The 12,061-nt window shown below is 42.1% G+C and overlaps 1 protein-coding gene across 3 annotated transcripts in view; it reads right to left on the bottom strand.

The window, feature by feature from the left end:
- Positions 1-12,061, bottom strand: part of GRM7 (glutamate metabotropic receptor 7) — a 304,125-nt gene that overhangs the window by 80,925 nt on the left and 211,139 nt on the right. The gene's annotated exons all lie outside the window — the stretch shown is intronic.

Raw genomic sequence — 12,061 nt, 5'->3', positions numbered from 1 at the left:
CATACTAAAGCAATAACAACCTAACACTTTGCCCCCACCTCCCCCCCCACCCCCTTCCATCTCTTTGAAAAGTAAAAGGACCAGAACTGGTATCTTATTCCCTCTAGCTGAGCTCCCTAAATATTTAGCTGTCTGACATACTCCCAGTTGTGCACCTTCCTTCCAGTGCAGTGAACCTTCCTCCCCACTCCTTCCCTCGCCTTGCTTCCCTGAGCAGCCTGGTCCAGTGGAAGGTGTCCCTGCCCACGGCAGGGGGTGGCACTGGGTGGTTGTTAAGATCCCTTCTGACCCAAAACGTTCTGTGATTCTATGAGATGGCATTCACCTCCTGCCCCATGACTGGGGGACCATATGTAAACTCCCTACATCCTGAGTGAACTGAAACCTCTTGCAAGAGTATCAAGGAGAAAAGCCTGCACTGCCTTTTCCAGCTGTATTTTTGAGAGGAAAAGGGACCCAAGATTTGCTTTTGCAACGAAAGGTTTAAGTTTGCACTACCCTTCACCAGCCAGTCTAAAGGACAGGCGTTGCAAGAATGGAATAAAACATCAATTCACAGTTACCACTGGGAGCCAGATGCTCGGATGCTACTTTTAATGGTCAAATACATATCCTCCACGCCATTAAAAGGTGCAATTAACAAGTAAACAAGATTGTTTCACGGGAATCATTTAACGCATCATTTTCATATAAAATGTACATTTTCAGATTAGTGGGAGAAGAAACAAATAAAAAAGGAAGACAAAGCAAATAAAGGCTTCCCCTCAAGTTTTAAGAGCTAGCTAAAGACCCTTTGCAGCTGTTTATTTGTGGCCATTATTGCCTATCATATGAACGATTAGCTTGAGACACATTAAAATGGATGCTATATATCCAGCATTATAGTTCTGCTGCAAACCACATCAATTTTCTACAGAAATCAGTATTCAGGGACATTTAAAAAGTGATTATTTTTGACCCACTCAATACATGTTCTCTGTCAGGAACCTCTGTGCTTTGCTTAAATGCTAGAAACTGTAAGGGCTGTTCACATGGCCCTGATGTGTGCAGAGGTTTCTCAATACCCTTTAAGGGATTTCTTTCTCCCCTCTAAAGCAAACAGGCTCAATATTACACAATCATCACAATTTCTACTCTACTATCCTTGGCACTTTCATCTGTACGGTAGCAAAAATTAATTTTGCAAAACACAGCTGGGTTATGTTTTGGACCTACAAAAACAGCTTTAGGCCAATAGTTCCCATGTCTGTTAATACAATACATTAAAAAAATTACATGCAAATTGGATAAATGAAAAGAGACAAATGAGCAAGGCTTTGGCTGCTGTTGACAATCAAAGGATGACTGGCGTGACTGGAGGATGCTGGCCCACACCTGCTGAGGATACGCTGAACTAGAATCTCAGGCAGCTGAAGTGGAAAAGCCTATAGTCCTGCTCGCTACTCGGACTTTTAGGTTTTGCATACGGAAAGCACACCTCAATCCTCTAAACATAAGCATCTCAACAGAAACCACTGCATGCTTCATTCATCCCCTGCATACAAACATGAAAACATGCTGCATCCTGACCTCTGGAAAGGGAACGCCAGGCACTCATGACTCACAGATACGGGGATATTAAACAAACACCTTCTACCACACCAGAGAAACTGCAAGAGAAAATCTGAAGTGGATAAGGAGATGTCAAAGAAAGAAACGTGAGAAGTGTCTTGGTGGCTGCCCTGCTGGGCTCACTAGACACAAACCCCCATGCTGCTGCCCACTACCTCCAGGACAAAAGATTATACTTCCTCTGCAAAGGAAAAGACAAAAGTTAATGCATTCGATCTAGAAGCAGAAATGCAATTGCTATCCTGCTGATACTTCCTAAATTCTCCCTTTTCCTATGCACAGCCTTGGTTTGCCATTGCCTACCATGCTAATCACATGTCCCCATGTGCCTTTGTAGACTTTAACCAAGAAAGTCTTTTCCATCAAAATCTCTTCGCCAGGGCAAGGATGAGATGCAAACATAAAAGCTGGTACAATATCTCAATGCCACTGGAGATTACCCACAACAGAAAGCAGCCTTCCTTCGCCTGAGGGGGATGAAAGCAGCTGCAACACACAGAGCTGACCAAAGCTGCAGCTTTACAGCAGGAGTTACGGGGGGTCCCGCTGGATGGAAACAAAGGGGGAGAAGGATGGAAACGTTTGGCAAAACCGCAGCTAAAGACCACAGAGGATCTAACTAGGAACCTGAGTTTTCTACTGACAGGTATCTGCAAAATGCCAAGTGCTCATGTGCTGTTGGACAAGTTGTACCCTGCTTTCTACTCTCAGAGCAGTGGAAAAGTAGCTGCGTGGGGAGCAGAACAGCTTTGCTGCACACACCTAGTCTTTTTCTCTGCATAGTTGGGTGAACTTCTCCAAACACAACAAAGCATATCTGTCATTGAAAAGCATCTTTCCATTTTGAGGTATTAAAAAAAGAACTATTACACCCTCAGTAACACAAAAACTGACATTATTACTCCTGTGAAAAGCAACCAAACCTGTTAATTATCCATAAAATATCCCAGCAAAGTATTTGCTCTTGAATATATTTGCTGACAAAAACACATTGGCCTTGCAAAAGAGGATTTAAGAAGATGTGTGAAGAGCAATAACATCACCTATTTTAAAAACATAGCGATTTATGTTTTGACCTTCTATTTCTTATGTTACTCATTCTCAGAGAGTAAGTCTGCCTGCAGGCTCACGAACATTTAAGAGAACACCACAAGATGAAGCAAATTCTGAACTCACTAACTTTTCTGCTACGTAATTTTTTTCCATTATACCTTTCATGAGCTCCTTATGTTTCTGGTTTTGAAAAGATATCTTTGAAAAGATTTCTATCTTTGAAAAGATATGTAATACGTCTCAGATATTTGCTCAGCCTGGTTTCTCTTAGCATTTATATCCTTACAAATGTTTTACCTTGTGACATTCTCAGACCTCGAGGAAAATTACACCGATGCTCAGAGTTGCCAAAAGCTGATAAAGCTTAATTCACTTTGCTTTGCCTACGGTAGTGCAGCTCACGCGGTACACATTTCCGCCAAGGCAAAATGGGTCAATAACAAATAGGAAATGACATTTCACATCTTTAATTCCAAATCTGAGCTAGTTTTCAGTGAGAGGTGTAAGATTTAACTATTGCCTTCCTATTTTTATATAGCAAAAATCTATACAGAAAGCTCAACTCACTGAATTATTTTTCTTTTTTAAAAAAAAACCCACAGTCTCCATGATTTTCAAGCATGGCAAAGAACAGAGAGGAAAGGGGTCCGCAACGGTCTGGCTCTTTGCGGATTGTTTTCTAATTCTGCAGATGGTGGTGACCAAGAGCTGCGGGTACTTGTTGTCAGGGATGGTTCTATTCACACCCAACCTTATCAAAGCCTCCTAATGCTTCCATTCTCTGCATTACTTTCCCCATACCAAAAAATGCCACCCTGGCAGGATTTCTGATTCACGTCATAGAAGACCTTGCTGCAGAATGATTGCACAGGACTCCCACCCAGGTACCAGCTGTCGCAGCACACATTCCAACTATTTGCCAATGTTACATACCCCTCAGCTTTCTCGTGCATAAATGTGGATGTTAATGCAGTCAACATCATGCTGCTCCCAAGATTTTCGGGTTTAATTTGGCATTACATGCTAAATGTTTGGCATGAGAGTATTGAAGGACACTTGGAGACATGCTCTGAGACTCTCTGGATGACAACATGCACTACCTAAGGCTCTTTTCAAGGAAAGCCCAAATACAGGCAGGATTATCTGCATTTATTGATGATTTGCAATGAGTTGTTTAGCTCTCTTCTGTGGTACAGAAGAAGTGCTGCTTGATTCACATGGTTACTATCATGTATTTTGAGGTTGTGCCCTTATCTGAATAAAAATTATTTACAGCAGCCGTTTCTAAACCTAATGCGTCAAAACCATCTGTGGTACTACAAACCTCATCGGTTTTATTCCAAGAGCACTTACCAAGTCAGGCTGTAATCACAGCTTGTGAGCAGGACCTACGTGATTTCAGTCCTGCTGCCTGTTAGCGCACAGTTTGGAGACCTGATGGAGGACTAAGGAATTAGCATATGGTCATTCAGCGGGCCAGTGGTTTGAAAAATTCCCTTCCAGTTGGCTGAAAGTTAATTCTGCAAGATAATTAAAGGTGTTCATACCGGTCATGGTTGACATGAGCAATGAAAGATTACAGAATCTAATGACAGAACAAAGTAAACAACATCTATTATTATAGTATACATTATACTATTGACATGTTGGGCATGGTAACTTGTTAGCTAAAACATGTAGTTGGGACGTATTTTAGTAACATGTTGATGTAATTATTCACCTTTAAATTTCTGACTGGGCTGCACACAATTTGGCTGACGGTGTAATGAAGACTGAGCTCAGCTATGGCAAATAGCTTTGCAAACAGGCTGCAGACCTTTCTGGAAGGACTGTGCATTCAACAGCTTTTATGCTGTGAAATAATTCCCGTAAAGCTGGGCACCCGTGGCCCCTCGGGCACAACTGTCGCTGCATGTCGCCCGGTGACTGATGCAACACTGCAAAGCGGGTGGAGGGATGGGACCAGGGTCAGGGGAGCAGAAGATGTGGGGTGCCAGTAACAGTGCCACAGGGGAGAGGGTCATTTAGGTAAGTTTAATTCATCTCAGTGGGTTGTAAATGCCTAAAGCAGCAGCACAGAACTTTTTTATGTACCATAAAACTAGTTATTTTGGGGCAGAATAACATTTCCAAAGACTGCCATGAGAAGATAAGGAATAGCACTGCATTTGGATGTGGCCCCCGTTGAGGACCAGGGTCGGCAGCAGTTCACCAGGAGCAGCACCAGCTGACCAGTATTTCCATTGAAAAGGACAGCCCAGATTATATTGCTTTCCAAAAATGTTGATGAGGCAATAGCAGCTAAAATAAATCATATTTTTTCAGCTATCAGAAACCCAGTTACTTCTGGACACAACCACATCTCCATGTATGTCAATATGCTGTGACGTACTACTAATTAAATCTAAGGGTTTAGCCAATTTCATTAAAAATGTAAATGCTGGTGATTTTCAACAAGTGGCTGCATCAGCTGAAACCTCAGGGTTTCTCACTGACACATGGAAACAAAAGATACTAATCATGCTTAATACTTAAAATCTTAATTTTAAATCACATCCTGAACTCATTTGCTGAATTTGTTTAATGAGACTGTCTAAAACCTGAACAATGCATACCTCCTGTCAACCCACCAGCTCACAAGATTTCAGGCTCCAAGTTGTAATAGAGATGTATTATCTTTGTACCAGCTACTCATTACATTCTGTAACAGGAATAAGAAATGACACTAGAAAGGCCAATTTATGTGACAATAACTGAAATGAGAAAGCAAACTGATACCCGCTTTTATTTATCTTGACATAATCTTTGAACCATGACTTTGAGCTTACTCAGATGTTGCAAACAAACAGAAATCTTAAGGATTATATATTGCAAAGGTCTGTGCATGTATATACATCCATCCATTCATCCACATATAAAGGCACGTAAACACACATTTTATATATATATTTGCAAATAGGGGTTTTGTGATTATACATTCTACAGATACAGGAGCTAGAACTGATCTGTCAGTAATTGTGCTTTCAGTAACACAACCTAAGGCAAAATTGTTCGAGCTGAGATTTTCTGAGTTGGGAGATGGCAAATTTCTGTTTTTAAATTTCAGATAAATACTTCAAAATACATTCTTTTAAAAGCATCTTAAAATCCTCACAACAACCCTATGGTCACTGTGGTGAAGTTCTCTCATCCCTGCTATTTGAAGCAAAACCTTCGGACTGGCCATACAGGTGCCCTTTTGCTCTCTTTCCACCAGAAACTGGGGAAATCCCAGGCTTTCCATAAACTGAGATTTGCATATGGCTCCAGAAAGATTTACCTTTTGCTGCAAAATATTCGGGGAAGGGGGGGGGGGGGGGGGCGGGGGGGGGGCAGGGATAATAAAAAAATACATCTGCTCTGAACATGTTCTACTCTAAAGAAAAAAAAAAAACAAAACCCAACCACAGAATCAAAAACCAACAAACAGAAATAGATTTGAACACATTATTTTAGAAAAATACCATCTGTTAGCAGAATATTCCTGAGCATCAAACTCCACTGAATAGTTGCTTGGATCTAATTGCCATTCTGAATATTTTACCAAAAAAAGTCAGGTAGATATAGGTCCCTTGCCAGAAGGTTAGACATCTAATTACTCTTTTCATTAGCTTGCTGTTCATAACATGTATTTCCAAATTCTGTAACAGAGATGTTTATGGCATGTAAACAGATGAGTCTGAGCCCAAACAGATTCAGTAGGTGTTGAAGTGGATCAGGATCTGCATAAATTGCACAGGCGATTACAGAGTTACTAACATATTCCTGTTTGTGGGAGAAGAACCACCGCAGCATGGGAGCTGCACAGTTCCCTTCTCCCTGCCTTGCTGGGAACCGTCCCTGGGTGGTGGCTCCCCAGCCCCTGGGGGCGAGGGCTGACCACTAGCGATAGGGACGCCCCGGGCGCTGCAAGAGCAGTGACTCTGAGGTATGGGGATGTCGCTTTCTTTAAAGAGAGACTTCCTCCCTGCCACCCATCCCCCCCCACCATTTTTCATGCTCCTCTAAAATACTGGCTTGAACCTACAGTGAAGAAAGCAACATCATACAGCTATTTCCCCAAGGAGGAGGGAGTTATTAATAACTACACAGCGATTTGCTTCGCACCATATAACATGAGCCAGTATTTATAAGGGGAGTTAGATCTATGTAACGTACGTGTTTATGGAACCACATTGATAATTATCAATACTATTAATCTTCTGAGCACTTGTTTAGAAAGATTGCGGCAATATATCACTTATTGCTGGAGGAAATTAATAAAAGCGTAAGGAACAGCTAAGCAGCCAGTCTTCCTGACACTGCATGCAAAAGGCTCCATTTAACCAGCAATCATGTTTCAAGCTGTACGCTGCTTCATGTGACCAAACAATTTACAATCCAAGGGCACATCTATAAAACAATACAGGCTTCTTTGTTTATCTCGTCACTTGGTTTGTTTAGGCATCTTTAATATGCATTTGTTTGTTTGCAAACAAATTAACAAGATAAATGTTTTAATTTTATCTGGAGCTTACAGTTAACCCCGTCTGATGCTTTGGAAGTGAGACATGTTTCATGCAAGAGCTGCTTGAAATCTCTACAGTGTGATAATGGATAGGACATCATGTTTTCCATCCATAGTCAAGGATACATCTTCCTCAGCCATCCTGAAAATGTGCTGCAGCATCTGAGCAGAGCCCGAGTGCCCAGTGGCACCTTTATGAGCCATAACAGCGAGCTGGAAGAGCACACTTGACAAGCTGGAGATGCTGATGCAATTAAAACAACATGATGCACCTTATGCAGACACTAATAGGCTAGAAGTACAGCGTTAATTAGACAAACTAAAAAACAAAAATAATTTAAAAAATGTATTAGCTTGCTCTAAGAAGATATCTCTCTCTAATGGCAAATAAATATGTCTCTAACCATTTCACTACTCACCAAGATGAGGGTGAAGGTGAAACAGGGCATCACAACCACCACCGTGCTGCAAGCTGTGGAGGGACGGTATGGGATGAACACCAGATCTCAGCTGGGTGCACCACCACACCACGAAGGCGAGAGCTTCCTTCCCAGTACTGAGCCAAGACCTCTGGTCCATCATGCAGGACCTCAGTACCGCAAGAGCCCCTTAGTGGCCAGGCCACTGAGAGCAGCAGGTCCCCAGCCTGCTCACGGCTCAGCCCCGGCAGCGCCCGCACATCCCAGCCAGGACTGAGCTGCGCAAACTGACACTTGAACGAGCTTAACCTTCTAATGACCCCTAAAAGATTGTCAGCGTGAAATAGGAAAACAGGGCAGAGGTGGAAGAAAAGGCCAAAACTGTCTGTTCGGTCAAATGCAAGTCTGCCACTCACTTCAGCGATACAAGAGATCAAACGTGTGTGCCTGCCGGTTCCAATCCAGTAGCAGCTGGCTTACTGGGCAACACTTTGTGTAAATCACATTTCAAAATTAACAGCAAGACTAGCTTTACTATTTGTTCTGCACAGCTATTGGGAATTTCTAAATTTTGCTAACATTTCAGAAGAAAATACGAAAGAATCTGAACACATGCACGCTCTGTCTGCCCCTTCATCTGTCTGTACCAACTTTCTTCCTAATAACTTTTGAAAGTGCTGGCCAATTTGAAGCGTGTTCACTACAAGCAGAGATTTCTGAAGGATGTGTCTGCAGGATCAGTAAAACTCAGTGGCTAGCTAGAGGAAAGATCCCCCCAGCACTGACCATCTCTTTCACCCCTTTGTTGGGCCAGCCAGCCCGCATCCATGCCATTCACAGACAGCCACGATACGGGGGTGTGGGGGGGCATTCAGGCACTGCAGGGAAATTTGGAGACAACTATGGCAAGGAGTCACAGGGAACATGATGGAGAGCACTGCTGTGACAGGATATACAGAAGACAAATCCTTGGAAAAATAAGATTCAACAGTTTCACAGGGATTGTTTTATTTTTTTTATTATTATTTTTTTTTATTTTGACAGTTTGGGGATATTTGTAGAGGTTTGGATGCGGAAACATAAACCTGGGACCTGCTGAGTTAACTCTATATAGAGAAAGGGAAGCAATATCACCAAATTTCCCATGAGAACCTGCAGTTCCTCTAGGAGTGATCCATTTCTTTTTCCTTCGGGCACATCAGCTCCTCCAGGAGAGACGCATTTCTGTTTTTGCCAGGCACCTCAAAGCATTAGAAGCTGCATTCAGAGAAGCCAGCCAGGAGCTGGGCAGCCAGCTCATTCCTACAGGGCCTCCTACGGTGCAACCTCCAAGGGTTTCTCAGACACTAACAAATAAAGGTGCACGTGTCAAGAGGACATCTATTGTTACTGGATTTGTGGTGTACATGGGGCCAGACAGAACATGCAGAGTTAATTACCTTTCTCAAATTCAAAGTGAAAAATAAGGCACAAAAGCAGAACCTGTGTCTCCTGGCCACTCTGCCTTCGTGCTTAAGCCACAGAGTCATCCTCACTACTTACTGCTTGAACACCACAAGCATTAGAGATTTAATTATTCCTAAAGTAAAAAACAAACAAACAAACAAAAAGTTGCACATTTCAAAAGCGCAGACCAGCTGGTACATGACACACCTCCTTTTACCCATGGAGATTTCCTCCTTTTCACCACTAGCACTATTGGCTTTTGAAACACATTAAAGCTTAATAAAGTCAAATCATTTCTCCTCATATTGATGCAACTGCCTTGGAATACACAAGTGCATTTTCAACACTAGCATAGTAAAATACAAGCCTGGTTTCAGATGGTAATACTACTGTGGTCAAGAGTTTTATTGTCTAATTGCATTAGCTGCATCTTTGCTATTAAAAAGGCTCTGGGGGTCACAGTACAGGATTTCAATAGGGATGCAGCTGGCCGAATTTCCGATCCTAAAATTCAGGGCAAAGCATTTCAAATTGCAAATGGATGCAAACTATGAATATTGCATACTAAATCTGCATGCAGGGGGCTGAAAAGGGGCTGACAGAGCTTGACATAAACTTCATAAAGGAGACAGAGGCAGGAGGTGGTCTTCCATGACCTCTTTTGGGAGGTGGGTGGGCATCTTGTAATCACAACTTCACTGCAGGGAGAACGAAGCACTGCAACAGTTTTTCATGGAATACTGGCCAAGCCATTTAAAATTAGACATCTGCTCATTTTATCCTTGCGTAGATTTCTGTGAAATACAGCCAATTGTTACTAAATCATGCATTGGGTACCAGGCAAAGCTGTGCTTGACATCAGGCAAGCAAAAAAAAAAATGGTGATTATATTGTCCTTACGTAAATACTATACTATATCCCAAGTTTGCTGCAGCAAAATGCCATAAGATATTTAATTGGTTATCAACCAAATTCTGATCTCAGATACAGAAATGTAAATCCAGGTGAGTCAACTGCACTCAGAGGAGACACTTCATGTACAAACCTGCTACAGGGGGGCAGAGCTGGCTCCTGCGTGTGCAGGGAGCAGACACCTGCCTTTACTGAACACTTCTGCCAGACGTGAAAAAGCAAAGGTGGCACAAAGATGTGAAGCAGTCAGGATTGAGAGAACTCAAGACATTTTGTAAAACCAGGTTTATAAACTTATGACAACAAAAAGTAAACAAATTGATATAGCATATTTGAAGACTAACAAATACGTTGTTAAAGACCTCTTCAGTCTATCTACTGACTTTTGCAATAGAAAGTGTAAAAAAGTTATTCTGTAATTTTAGATGAAAAACATCTCCTATCAAGATTAATCAGCCCTATTCTCTCCATTACTGCTGCCTCTCACTCCAAAACACTATGAGTAGGAAGGGGACATATACCATTGTGGATTAGATCGACAACAGACTGAGCAGTAGCACTACTTCTAAGGAAAGCAAATGGCAAAATATTTCTGCTCCTTCTCTGAAGGAGGACAATGATGAAGAAGAAACACCTATGATGGTCTTTAGCACTTATTTACCTGCTGCCCTTGAATCTGGAGTGTCCTTACCATTAAGACCTGCACAATAGAGCACAACAACTTTTCTCTTTTGCAGCTGAGGAAATTCAGACTCACAGAACTGAACAAGACTGCCCAAGATGACAAGTCTCTTGGAAAACAAAGCGTCACTTCAGCGCTTTCTAAACCCAAATTAGCACTCATCCTTTTGTTGCCCTTCCTGTATTAGTATTAAAGAAACAAGAACTGGGGAAACATTTCCTGAATTATTATCTCCACAATAACTACCGAAGACAAATTGTAGCCTTTGGTAGTTTTCCCTCAGATGTTTAATAGCAGCTATTATTTTGGTTAGTTATTTTAGGGAATCCCTGACTTCTCTAAACTCCACAATTTTCTTTATTATTGTAAGAAAATACAAACAAGGACTATCACAGCGATGCCAATCCTGTGTGAGAAACTAGGACCCGTAAGCAAATGGAAGGGAAGTTAGTGAGAGTCTGAACTACTGATACAAGCCTGTAGCTGTGAGGACATGAGGGTGAGGAAAGTGTGCTTTTTATGGAAACATTTAACACAACAACAGGAATACAAATCAAGCTCCACTAATTTAGCTTTAAATTTTAATGAATCAGGATGTGTCGTCTACATAAAGAAGGATTTACTTAATAAAATATTAATATTTTTGCTAAAAGAACCATAAATTGCAAGTTAATATAGTTTTCCTTAAATAGAACATCAAAAGTAAAAAAAAAAAAACCACTGAAAGAACACACAGCAAATCAAAACGAGCCAAAATTCAAGAAGGGCAAAATACTGCGGTCAGTCTCAAAGGCTGGACCCTTGGTAATCCACATTAAATACTTCATTTAACAAAAGACATGAAAACCTTACAAATAGAATGTGTCCTGCATTCAGTTACACTCCAAATGATGGTGTTTTGGTCTCCCTAGGAAGCCCATGACTTGCATCCCAGCTGGAGAGCTGCATAGCTGGCATGGCAGCCCAGAGCTGGACCATGCTCACACAGCCTTCCCCGTCACCCCGCACCTTGTCTTCAAGGGGATCCAGCAGCAGAGGCCGGGAAGGAGCCACAGCACACCACGGGTGGACGATGTTAGGAGGGGGAGCTGCGGTGACCTTGGGTGGGAACTTTGACTGACAAAGGAAACCCTTCTGTAGCAACTGGCATTTCGCTTCAGGAATACCTTTATTTTATTCAGGCTCTGTCACTGAAGAGCAGTCAAACCGCAGTGAAAGCACTGCCTTTGGGCTTTAACCACAATCTACCCGGCGATGAACTACTGCAAGGTTAAACTGGCACCACTGAATCTGAGGCTCAAGCAACTCGCACAAAGTCAAGCAGGAAGCCTGAACCCACATCTCTAGGGACCTATCACAGAGCATCCTTGAGTGGATACACAAGAGTCTCCA

The sequence above is a fragment of the Falco cherrug genome, chromosome 4 (genome assembly GCF_023634085.1).
Source record: "Falco cherrug isolate bFalChe1 chromosome 4, bFalChe1.pri, whole genome shotgun sequence".
NCBI classification, from domain to species: Eukaryota; Metazoa; Chordata; class Aves; order Falconiformes; family Falconidae; genus Falco; species Falco cherrug.
This window is presented reverse-complemented; position numbering and strand designations above follow the sequence as displayed.